This window comes from Lontra canadensis, unplaced genomic scaffold (assembly GCF_010015895.1).
Source record: "Lontra canadensis isolate GAN:19392208 unplaced genomic scaffold, GSC_riverotter_1.0 scaffold212, whole genome shotgun sequence".
Classification (NCBI taxonomy): domain Eukaryota; kingdom Metazoa; phylum Chordata; class Mammalia; order Carnivora; family Mustelidae; genus Lontra; species Lontra canadensis.
The window spans coordinates 131,794-144,626 of NW_022631206.1; the positions used below are offsets into that span (position 1 = coordinate 131,794).

Sequence of the window (12,833 nt, forward strand, 5' to 3'; positions counted from 1 at the left end):
TTTATATGCCAGGATAACACTGTTTTGGGTTTTTTTTTTTTTTTTTTTTTTTTGGTAACACCGTTTTAATTACTGAAAGTTTTATTATAATACTTGCTAGACTAGTTTACTTTCAATCCTCATTTTATTGTTGTTGTTTTCTCTGGATGCTCTTGATTGTTCATTTATATATTAGAATTAGAATCCGTCCCCTTTCTACCCTGCGTTCCTCCAATAAAAACTTGTTATTTGTATTAGGAATTGCATTACCTTCGTAAAATAACTTAGCGAAGGTTGCTATTTTAGTGGTGTAGACTCTTCCTACTCAAGAACATGCTTTGTGACCACATTTGTTCAATTAAAAAAAAAACATTTTCAGTACCATTTTAAAGTTTTCTTCCCTTAGGTCTCCCACATTTCTCTTAGGTTTATTCCAATATACTTTATCTTTGTTGTTGCTGTGTCGTTAATGGAATCTTCAACTAAAGCTCCCAAGAACTTATTGTTTGTACATATGAGAAGATTGACTTCTAGATATTAATTTTATTCTACTACCTGATTAAATCTTCTTGTTTGTTGGAGTTTTTTAAGCACACAGTCCTATCATCTTTGAGCAGTGGTAGGCTTACTTTTTCCTTCCCAAGTTACTTTTCTGCAGTGCAGTTGGCTTTCACTAAGTTATTTTGTGGCAACTAACAACTTGTAGATCATCCTGGCCTGCAACAACAGGGTATTTCTTGTTGTTCATGTTTCATGTCTATCACAGTCGGACCCTTAGCTCTGCTTAATGTCTGTCATCTGAAACCAGGCTGAAGGAGAATCGCCATCTGGGAGATGCTGGTCTCCTGAAGTCCAAAAGCAAAGACTGATGGATGACAGAGCCACTCCATAGCTCTTAAAATTCCAGCTGCTTTATTTTGGCTCCCATTTCATTGGCCAAAGCAAGTCATATGGCCAAGTCTGATATCAGTGGGATGAGGGAGTGTAATCTTTTTAAAGAGAGGAGCAGTATTATAATCTACCATAATTATTTTTTCCAGAAAAACAGCAAAATTTGAATAACATAGTCATAGCTCTTACATTCCACTATCCCCCAATACTTAGTTTGTGTGGACTTATATTTATTATTGTTCTATCGCTTAACTCTTGCTGCATAACAACCACTCCACAATTCAGTGACATATAGCAATAAGCATTTATTTATCTCACATGTCTCGATTGGCTGGTGGTGCCCTGACTTAGCATGGGAGGTTTTGTTCATGTCTCTGATCTTCCTCACACCAGTGGATTAGCCAAAGCAGGATGAGATTAGGTTGAAGCAGTGAGGACTTGCCTCAGGAACAAAGTTTAAGAGGGTGACAAAAAAAAAAATTTAAGATTTTATTTATTTGACAGTGAGAGAGGGAACACAAGCAGGGGGAGAGGGAGAGGGAGAAGCAGGCTTTCCACTGAGCAGGGAGCCTGACTCGGGGCTCGATCCCAGGACCTTGGGATCATGACCTGAGCTGAAGGCAGATGGTTAGCAACTGAGGCACCCAGGTGCCCTGACAAAAATTTTAGCAATCAGAAAAATAATATTTTAATGTAGTATTTTCTTAAAGATTTTTTTTACTTATTTGAGAGAGAGAGCAAGTGAGGGAGTGCGCATGAGCAGCAGGGGAGGGACAGAGGAAGAAGAAGAAGCAGACTCCCTGCTGAGCAGGGAGCTTCCTGTGGGGCTCCATTCTAGGACTCCAGAATCATGACCTGAGCCAAAGGCAGATACTTAACCAATTGAGCCACACAGGTGCCCTTTAATGTAGTAGTTTTAAAAACTAAAATTAAAGCAGAGAAATCCATGGTGAACAAAATCTCAAAATTTTATATAAAGGCAGAATCAGTAACAGTGCTGTGTCAAGCCATATTGGAGTCTGAGACAAAAAGAAAAATCAACAATATTGATCCTGTCTTTATGAATGATTATTGAAAAAGTACATTTATTGAGTGTTATATATAAGACATTGTGTTACATACATAATGTATATGTATATCTTGTTTATGAGATATATAAATATGAATCTTTTCATTGATCAGTCATAAGTTTATTTGTAGAAAATATACTCCCTTTCATAATCAGAGTCCAATAATATACACAATAGTTTAATAATTGATTTTTTAAAATCTTCTGAGACTTCATCATATTTCATTGAAAGTCCTCATTTATGCCTTAATTTTCAACCATTAAATAGGTAAAATCATCTTTGAAAACAGGCAAATATTATTTAGGGCCAAGTATTTGATAAGTAAGCAAGGTTATTAAACTAGGTATTAATCTTTGGCCAAAAATAAGAAATAAATGTGAAGATATGATATTCATTTTATTATGCAACTTGTTAACTTGACCTACAAGCAGTTCCTAAAGTGAAATTCTAGAAATTTAAAGTTTATCATTGGAAAGGGTAGATAGCTACACAGAGAGACAGCTTTGAGAGAAAATACTAATTTTGGATGTATAAAGTCTAGAATTAATGTAGTTCCTCCTCCATGTCACTGACTTGAAGAAATATCCTAAGTTCTGGTGAACAGAAGGGATTATATAACTATTAGAAACTTAATAGAACCATCCTAAGAACTAACTTTGAATCAGCTCTGTTTTGTTTTGTGCAAAACAAAAGTCATAGTTCTTTTTGCTCTGCCATGCTGTAGAAATTGAAAATAAAAAGGGACTACAAAGATTATGGTAAATGTTCCATTATGGAGAGATAGGCCCCTGCCATTTCCACATAATGTGTATCCCTCCATGCCGAATCTCAGTCATGCCATGGCCATGAATCTGGTCTTGATTTTGTGAGCATATGTACGTTTCTAGACACATGTTGACTTGCTGGCCATTAGGTAGAGATGCTCCATTCATACTTCAGTACATTCCTCAATATACCAATTACTGAGCCTCTGATACAAAAGTACATACCATTCAAACCCAAGCCTGTGTGTCAGTGTATCAAAAATAACAGTTTTATGGCATTTGCAATGGTCTTTCATATGTAGATCTCACTGTAGTTATTTCACCTTAAAGAAGTTCCCCATCTCTTTGTGTGTGCGTATATAATCACACACACACACACACACACACACACACACACACTTAGGAAGACCTTAAGAAAAATTAAAAGAAATTTAGTCAGTTGACTAAAAAGCAGTGTTTCTCCTGAGTTGGAGAATAGGAAGAGACCTTGGGGGCCTAGCATAAGGTAAATTCACTGTATTAGGGAATTTTTGTTTGTTTTTTTCACTAAATTATTAATTAAAATTCTTAATTATCTTCTTTCTAGCTTGGTCAGTATTGTCTATTGATTCAACAATTGCTTGTTATCTGTCAGCAGTATCAGTCAGGTAGGGGATAACAGCAGGGCAAACCTCAGACATTTGTAGAATTACTTACAGAAAACTAACCAGACTTGCTCAAAATGCGTAGCCTTGTAGGAATACCAAAAACAGGTCAAGCACTGTCCTTCCCCTCAAAGGCCTTATCATCCAGTGCCTCAGAGTATAAAACAAAATACAATATTGCTTTTAAGGTGGAAGGCTTTACAATCAGCAAACCAGAAACACTGGCCTCAAATTAAGGGCAACATTTAAGGTAAGAAAGGGTTAAAGAAAACAGGAAGCTGCAACGCCTGGATGGGGGTGGGGGTGCATATTCAGTGGTGTGTTCCAGTATCAGAATGTAATTGGCTGGCTCAGCACACTGTAGTGTTTTATCCATTTATACCCTTCTTTTCCTTCTTACACATGCAGCAGACTCTTCCACTCAGCTGTGAAATATGTATCATTGCAAAGCAGTGTGTAATTAAGTGCTGGAATGAGTGGGGCAGGCAAATGCTGTTAGAGAGCAGAGGACAAATAATTCCGCTTGGCTGATGAAAGGCACTATGGAGGGGACAGGGCTTGAACGGGGCCTTGAAAAAGACTGAATCACATGCAGAGGCAGGACAGAAGGACAGTTTGGGCAACAGTAATGCCCTGAGCAAAAGACAAGAACCAGGATGAGTCAGCCTTATTTCAGGGAGAGTCTGACACTGTCTGCTGTGAATCTGGATGGGAGATGAAACGGGCAAGGAAGACCAGGAACTAGCCAAAGCGGCCTGAAGGAAAGGCCTTGGACCACAGGTCAGAGATCTGGGCTCTGCCACTCGCTAGCCACGTGTCCTTGGCAAGTTACTGAACCTTCGAAGCCTCAGTGACCTCAGATGTGAAATAATGATTTCAGACTGAAAAACCTCTAAGGCAGCATCCTATTTGAAAGTGACCCAGGATTCCTTTATGGTAGTTCCTGATGAACTAGAGTAAAGACTTTTGGAGGTGGGGGCACCTGGGTGGCACAGTTGGTTGAGCATCTGACTCTAGTTTTAAGCTCAGATTATAATCTTAGGGTGGTGGGTTCAAGCCCCACATTGGTTCAAGCTCCCCTCAGCATGGAGTCTGCTTAAGACTTTCTCCCTCTCCTCCCGCTCCCCCTGTCTCTAATGTAAGTAAAAAAATCTTAAAAAAAAAAAAAAGGACTTTTGAATTTATCCCAACATTGCAGAGCCTTTAAAGTTGTTCTGAAGGGAATCATGTAACAAAAGGGGAAATTTATCACATAATTAAAAGGGCATTTATTAGTATAAAATTCAGTAAGGGATGATTGCCTTGGGAAAGCTAGTTAGACATCCTACAGGAGGGAGAAACCACCTCAGAGACTATGCCAATAGTTCAGATGGAAGCAGGGCAATTGAAATAGGAACCAAAACCTGTCTGTCCCTGGGGCAGCATCAGAGAAAAAAAAAAAAAAAGAAATAGGAATCAAAAGAAAGGAAAAGGCAAGAGTCATTCATTCATACTTTATTGGTAATAAAAAATATAGAGGTTCTGGAGATCTAGGGACAAGTAAAACAGAAGAGGTCTCTATTCTCTATTCTTAACATTCCAGCAGGGGCACCTGGGTGGCTCAGTCATTGGGCATCTGCCTTCAGCTCAGGTCATGGGCCTGGGGTCCTGGGATCAAACCCAAGCAGGGAGCCTGCTTCTCCCTCTCCCTCTCCCTCTCCCCCTGCTTTGTTCCCTCTCTCGCTGTGTGTCTCTCTCTCTTGTCAAATAAATAAATAAAATAAAATAAAAATTCGAAGAAAAGGAAAAATCACTAGAATTTTTCAATTGATCAGTAGGGTATTTGTGCCTTGAAGAGAATGATGTTTACTCCAAGGCCAAACATCCAACTACAAAATATTGGTTCAAAAAATATTATATTTTTTCTAATTGTATTTTCATAAAATGGAATACTATGCAGTCATAAATAATTGTGAAATATATTTATTGATATGAAAAAATATTAATGATATGACATTGACTAAAAACACAAATAATAGAATACAAAATAGAAAGTTATCTACCACTTTGTATAAAGAGTAAGATTACTGGTGATTTATTTAATTACTCTTCATTCAGTGATTATTTATTGAGGGCCTCCTATGTATGAGGCAATGTTTTGGGCTTTAGGGATAAATAATACAAAAATGTTCCCTGATTAATTTTTTGTCTTTACTAAGAGATCAGGGTGCGTTCAGGGTGGTATGACCATAGACTCCTGTGGTTAATTTTTTTGTCTTTTCTAACTTTTTTTTTTCTGCAATGAACTACTCATACTACCGCTTTTGAAAACTAATTTCTAAATGAAGTTTAAAAAATTCTTCCAGTGGCCATTTGTGTGGTGTGTAAATGTATTTTTATGACTCCTCGTTGGCCGTGCAAGCGAAGTGGAGCTTGCGCTGTTAGAAAGGACACTGTCCCAGCCTGTGTTTCCTCCAGGTGTTTACCCAAGAGGGAAGGTGGTTCTAGGACACCAGGCTTCTGCTTAGGGTAGATCAGGGCACTGCCTGCTGGTTGGCAGCTGGAGTGGTAGGACTCCCAGACGCAGTCTGGCTCCAAGGCAAATAGAGACCTGCTGATGAGACTTGCGACTCTGCTGGCTTTTTATAGTCCTTCTGAGGGGGCTGGTCATTCCAGCCTGGTGTGGATTTACATTTGTGCTATGTTACTTGACACTCCTTTATTCCTGTTGAAGTTGCCTCTCCCGGAAATCTTTGTCATTCCATAAACACTGGCAACTGCCCCGCAGTGCAGCTGACCTCCCACGGTTTGAAAATCAAAATGTATTCTGGCTGCATTTAAAGGAAGTTTTGGGGTGAGTCCGTGGGTGAGGATTTGGCTGTAAGATCTTTGTGGGCAGAGCACCTAAAGAAGGCTCTGGAACTAGTTATCACATAGGTTCCAGGGCCCTTAGACAAAAGCCTTTGTGTTATTTCTCTCTCCCTCCGAACAGCTCTTCTTCCATGGTTCATATTAACCACGTCTTTCTGCTAGAATGCACTCGTCACCACTGCCTCCTGTTTTATAAAAGGCAAGTTCTTTGTGTATATGCCAAAGAGCACACAAGCCAGCAGAAAACCACCAAATTATTATTTTTTGAAAAAGTGTTTCATGTTCCTTATAAGAAATAGTAATTTGTAAATAAACATATGGATACATATATAAAGAAATAGTTATCTGCGAACCTATTCCCCAGAGATATTTTTGTGTATTTTTTGTGCACTTATTTTGCTTTCTACCCACATAAGCTGTTTTCAGCCTTTGTTCTATCATTTATGTAGCCTATTTACAGACTTTAAGCTGTGTCACCAGTACCAATATTTTCCATTAAATAGCTCTATTCTTTCTATAGCAAATAACTGCTATTATAATTAGGTGTCTAAATGCATTTTCCAATGTCAAGATGGCCGCAAGGCCCGGAACGTGTAACGACAGACTGCCCATTTCAAAGAGGCATCCATTTATTTTTTCATGTCAGCTCTGGCTGACAGAAACCACTAGAGCCAAGCCAGGCAATCAAGTCCTCACTCTCTGTTGCTCTATGATGAACCACTAGGGGCATTTTGATGTCGAAGACTCCTTAGGGTCACTGATGGTCTTGACCTTTGCACCAACCTGAGGGAGAAAGGAGGAAAAGAGGTCCCTCTGGACCATATCATCCTATACTTACCTTCAACCCTCTGCTTGGAGCCTGAGAACCTTCTCGACATTTGTATGAGCAGTCCTGGAGCACAGATCCTCTGTGTAGTGTAAGTGGACAAGTACAAAGATATAAAGTTTAGTTCCAGAGTCTACTTTTTCACTAGTTCCAGAGGTAAATTTCCTTTGGAATTTCCTTGTCAGTGAATCACACATCAGAGAGATTCAAATCTCTCTGATTTGAATCCAGCCCCTTCCAGCCTGAGTGTCTCTGCACCAGGCTCTCTGAGGTGAATCTTGGTTTTGCCTGCCATGCTCCAAGTCTGATTTATTGTCATTTTGATGTCATGCAATTCTCAGGAAGCAAGGTCTTCCCAGTTTGGGTGTTCCAGGTCTTTAGTTCACTCTACCTACAAAGATCATCTACTGTTACCTTCTTGTATTAACTGTTAATGATTCCTTACATCTCTCATTTCCCACAGCAAGTCTTTTTCTTCAGCCATCCTCTTATGGCCACATATTTTCCTCCTCCTTTCATAGCCCTTAACTGAGTTCTTAAATGCAGCAACTATCTCATTTCAGTGTCTTATTCATCTTTGTCAGTCCTTTTTTTTGTGTGTGTGTGTTTACTTTTAATAATGTGCCTTATTATTTGTAAGCCAACCTCAATCTCTCCTATAGTTTTGGTAGGTACATAAGGTCTAAGTCAAAAAGAAACAATATAAGTTATCTTATCCTTATAAGACTCTCTGTAGTCTTTTCTTACTCATATTTTCCGTATCTCCAGCTCATTTGCCCCTTTGTTTTGTTCCTTTAATTTTATTATTCATTATTAACTTACTTGTACACATCTGATTTTTCACTAGACATTCACAAGGTGGTTCTTGCCTGCAGTTAAGTTGGGGTAGAGGAGTTGAAGACTTAGGATACTACAGGCAGGAGATTATTAATCATGGATTAAGTGTTGAAAGGAATGACCTGAGGTTCAATTGATATTTGTGCTTGCTCAGAGCTCATTTATTGTCCTGCTTATTGTGTGCTTTCTGAAACCCTGCTCATTGTTAGGTATGAATAGAATTCTCTGTGTGTAATCAGAAAGTTCTCCCTCACTAGGTTTATAGTCAAGCCAAGTAAGCAATGAGGTTTAAAACGATTTTATAGGTAAAATTAATCTGGATGTTTGGAAAGTGCATTGAAATCGAATTTGTTTCTTAGCTGGTTGCTGATTTCCAATGTAATGTCCTTTGAGGAGGCTGAATTGGTGTTACGGGAGTGTTTGAATGGATCCTTCGTCCTCCATTTTGATGTGTCACTGGGACATTAATAATGGATGGTTGCTGCACTTGGTGGTCAGATATGTTAGTTTGATCCATTTTTATTTCCCAAAGGGGCCTCTGGAAAAGGGCAATGAGAGTAGATTTAAAACCACATTATTGGAATTCAATAACTTTTGTCTCGCTTTGGATGTCTGGTGCTTGCTGAGGAGGACTTCTAATATGGAGAGCCAGTCAAGCACAGAGCAGGCAAAATACCAAAATGGATTTTCTTAACTAAGATATAAGCTGAATTCTGTGTTTTAATTTGGACTTGATGCTCAGCATTAAATTTACCATAAATGTGTTAGATGTATGCATTTTGCTCTTTTTGATTCTGTGGATGTAGGGATGAGCATAGAAACAAAACTAATCCACCAGTACAAATTATTTGAGTTGATATGTTGATTATTTGGGTTGATATAAACATCCATATGAGTAAATTACCAAGAATTATTTATTTCAATAATTCCTAGCAATTGTAAAGGACTAAAATTTTACTTACGTAAAGTGTGCCCCCAAGGGAGCACCAAATTCCTTTTAAATCTCTTCAATTCTCTGGTAATTACTCAAAGGCTGGAGTATCTTGATAGTGGAAGATTCTGAATGCTAGGGAATGGAGGTCACTTCTGGAGACAAACAAGATCTTACTTTATCAATAGGTAGAATCTGTCTTCAGAAACACCCCACCACCACCACCACTTGTGGATTTATATGAAAATGTAGAAGAGAGTTGATGGTCTGTTCAGCCATACTCTGGGACAAATAAGTCATATTAAGAAGAAGAGAGGATGAGTAATTTATGTTCCAACTCATTTCAGTTGTTGAATGTCTTTCCCTCACCCCTGTTTTTATTTCAAGTCTGCTAAATGTAAAAAAAGTAATCAAGCAAAAACAGAGTTAAAAGTCTTAATAGCAGTGATTAATGTTAGTACCTAAGAGAATGATGGGTATGGACAAAGTGCAGTTTTCTCTACACAAAAAGGATACTGGGAATGAGGATCCTGTTCCTTTGAGATTGTTCTTCTTCAGTGACCTTGATATTGTACTTTATATTAGTTTGCATAGGTTGCCTGTACTCTTTGAATGTTGTGTTGCTATGAACACTGACTTCATTTCTTTGTTGTTATTTTACTTTTACTTTTTTTTATTTTATGCAAAAGAATTGAATCTATAGTGGAGAAAATTTAAGACATACAAGCAAACAGTACATTAAAAATCATTTGTAATGCTGCCACCTACAGAAAATACTATCAACAGCTTTGACATCTTTTTTAGATCTTTCTCTCCAAGAATACATAGCTATCATTTCTTATGGAAGGAACTCTTTTATAACTTACTTTTTCTTAGTTAACAATGTGTCTTGAACATCTGATACTATGAAATATATTGTGCGATGCCATTTTTGGCATCTGTGTATTTTTTCATTCTATGAAATATCACATCATGTTAAACTAATCTCCTTTTTAAAAAAATTCAAGTATAACATACAGTGTTATGTTTTGGGTGTACAATACAGTGATACAAAAACCAATCTCCTTTCTTTTGATTTTTTTCATTGGTAGAATTTTTTTGTCATTATAAACATTTCTGTGATAGCATTTCAGTAGGTAAATCCATTCTTGCCTTAGGAGGGATTCCTAGGAATGAAATTATTGGGTCAATGGGAGGCAATGGGAGCTATCCAGGAGGTTAATTGATGACTTGCATTACCATCTGCCCTACATGAAAGGATAGCATTGGCACTTTTGAATTTGGATTTATTTTACCTCATTAGCAGGGTCTTACTCATGGCCCCTAAAATTAGTTCTTCACAGGACTCTGATCCTATAAGGTTTCATTTCCTATTCTAGAGTTGCAAATGTGAGATCTAAAAACTTGTGTCTACAGTGTTAGCTCCCAATAGTCATGTTGTAGGGGTTTAAATACAAATCAACAGCCAAGCTAGTTGCTGTGGATATTTATGTGGGGGAGGAAGACATAAAAATGCATCCTTAGAAGCTGTGCCATGGTCTTAGTGATCTAAATATATAAAGAGTGCATCTAAGAAAGAGGTTGACCAGCTCAAGGTCACATCATGAGTCAGCAATGAAATCCCAAATAGGGCTTTCATCTCCTTAACTTTTAAATCCTGGTATAAAGAGTACTTGTGAATAGGTGAAGAGAAAGCATTTATAAATGAACCTATAAGATCACTTATGACTTGAAATGCTTAACAATTTCAAGAGTTAATAGAAAATTCCCACCTGAGGTGACCAAATCTAAGTTGCTAAAAGGTACTGATAGATTTTTAGAAAATGAATTTAAATGACTAAAATGAAGAGAGAGTAATGGTAGTTCAGGCAGATGGAAATGAGCCTCAAGGGAATGTGTGTATGTGTGTGTGTGTGTGTGTGTGTGCGCACACGTGCTCACGCATGTCAGTGGCAGGGTTGGGTGGGAGGGACACAGGATGAGGAAGAGTAATATATTGCCTGAGCCTACCATGGTGACTAAGGAAAACACAATCAAAGGGCTCCTCAGGACATTAACCCTGGAGTGAAGGTAGAGGTCTTGGCCCTCATTGTGAATGAACCATAGATCTTTCCTCCTCTGCCTGGTATGTGGATCTGCACTGTTATTTCAGAACCTGTGTCAGGGTCACTGCTAAGAGCTGTAGAGATACCTTCCAGTGTCCCCAGCAGTGGGACTCAGATATCCTGATTCCCAGTCTAGTGCTCGTTCTACTACTTTTAGGAAATAGCTGTCATTTTACCAGAATTATCAGCGATACACAAAAGTTTCCGGGTAAGTAAAGCTCAGACTCTGCATTGTGGGAGGGGTACAAAATATTAAAAAACAAAAAACAAAAAACAAAACAAAACAGAAGAAAATCTTGGAGCTTGAGAGTAAAGTTCATCTATCCAGCCCTGTCTTTATAGATGAGAATTCTGAGGCTCACTGGGACATAGGTAGTCAGGATACACCAGTACCAAGAACTAAGACTTTCGGACACTCAGCTTGCTACAAAATGATCTAGATACATCTTGTGATTCATTTATTCTTTCTCATGATCATCTTCAAGCTTCTATTTCATGGTTCGTGAATTCAATATAACTAATATCAGCATGTATTAAGAATCTATTTGCATGTGGTGCTGTACTCTAGAAAGCAAAGAGACAAATGAAGCATTTGACACATAGGAATTTCCTAAGGAAGACAGATCTCATAGAAATAGACAGAAATGACACATAGACCACTGAACAAACAAAGCAAAATCCGTAAATTGTACAACTTCGGCTATGCGAGGTGGTTAGTAGAAAGAGCCTCACAGCCCATTGCTTAAAGAAAAGACCTATTATCACTGCATAGCCTTAAACTGATCATGAATAAGAATCACACTATGCCCTGTATGTTATACTGGAAAGAAAAAAAGAGTATATAACCTGGCATGCTTAGCATTGGAGTGCACATAATGGTACAGTTTCTTGGGTATATTGTCGATTGCTTCCTTCACTGATTTTGTCTTACGCATATTCTCTGATGGTCTGCAGAGACTGGAGAAACTAAAAGGGTCTGCTGAGGCAAGAAGGCTCTCAGAGAATGCCTTCTAAAACCAAAACATCTTTCCTTTCCCAGAGAACCAGTGGTCATGTGGTTCTTAGTCATATTTGTATTGAGGTTCCTTCCCCCCTTTAGAAAGACCTTGAAGATGATAAAGGAACTTACAAAACCCTCAGACGTTTCATCTATGTAATATGAACTGTGGTGAATATGAGACGAGGGTATATTTTCTGTTCTCTCACAGATTAGTTAAAGACAAGCCAAAGGCAACCCTGCTCTCTTCTACAGTAACAAATGCCTTTGGTTAAGTGTCTTCATAAGTGCCTGACCTAGTCATTCGTTCAGGGCTAGTATTAGTAGTAGTATTAGGGTAATATTAGTATTATTATCCTGAAACTATCATATGTGTGGTATAAGATAAAATGAATGAGTAATTATGGATTCTTCTCATTCCATCACTCCTGGTTCTTGAGAACCAGAATTCTTGGGGGAAAAAAGCATGTTAAACAAGTCTACAACCCTGATACTGTCCTCAAGATTATCACAACGTTGTCGGCAGTGGGTAAATAAAGTTGTGGAAAATCGTATTCTGGGGCAAAAGGAATGTAAGTTCTGCTTTAGATACATCTGGATAATGTTAGAGATAGGCTATCTTTCAAGGTGCTTTTTTTTATAGTTTTTTTTATAGTTGTGCACGTAGTTCCCCTTTCAGTGCTGGTCAGCCTAGCCAGATGATCCGTATCTGGCTCAGTGTTTTTCAGCGTGTGGTGCCTAGAACACTGGCATTATGGCCATTGTATGCTTAAGAGAGTGCAGCTCTCTTGGTCCCATCTCTCTTCAAAGGAGTAGCCCCAGAATCTACATTATTGACAAGCACACTGCACTGTAAGAGCCACCACTAACTTCTTGGTCCATTTCTACCTGAAATCACTTCTATAAAGATGAGGGAAGTATAGAGTCAAGACCATAGCT

General features: G+C 38.3%; 1 protein-coding gene across 3 annotated transcripts in view; it reads left to right on the forward strand.

Moving 5' to 3' along the window:
- Nucleotides 1–12,833, forward strand: part of LOC116861941 (A-kinase anchor protein 6-like) — a 417,382-nt gene that overhangs the window by 123,455 nt on the left and 281,094 nt on the right. The window lies entirely within an intron of this gene.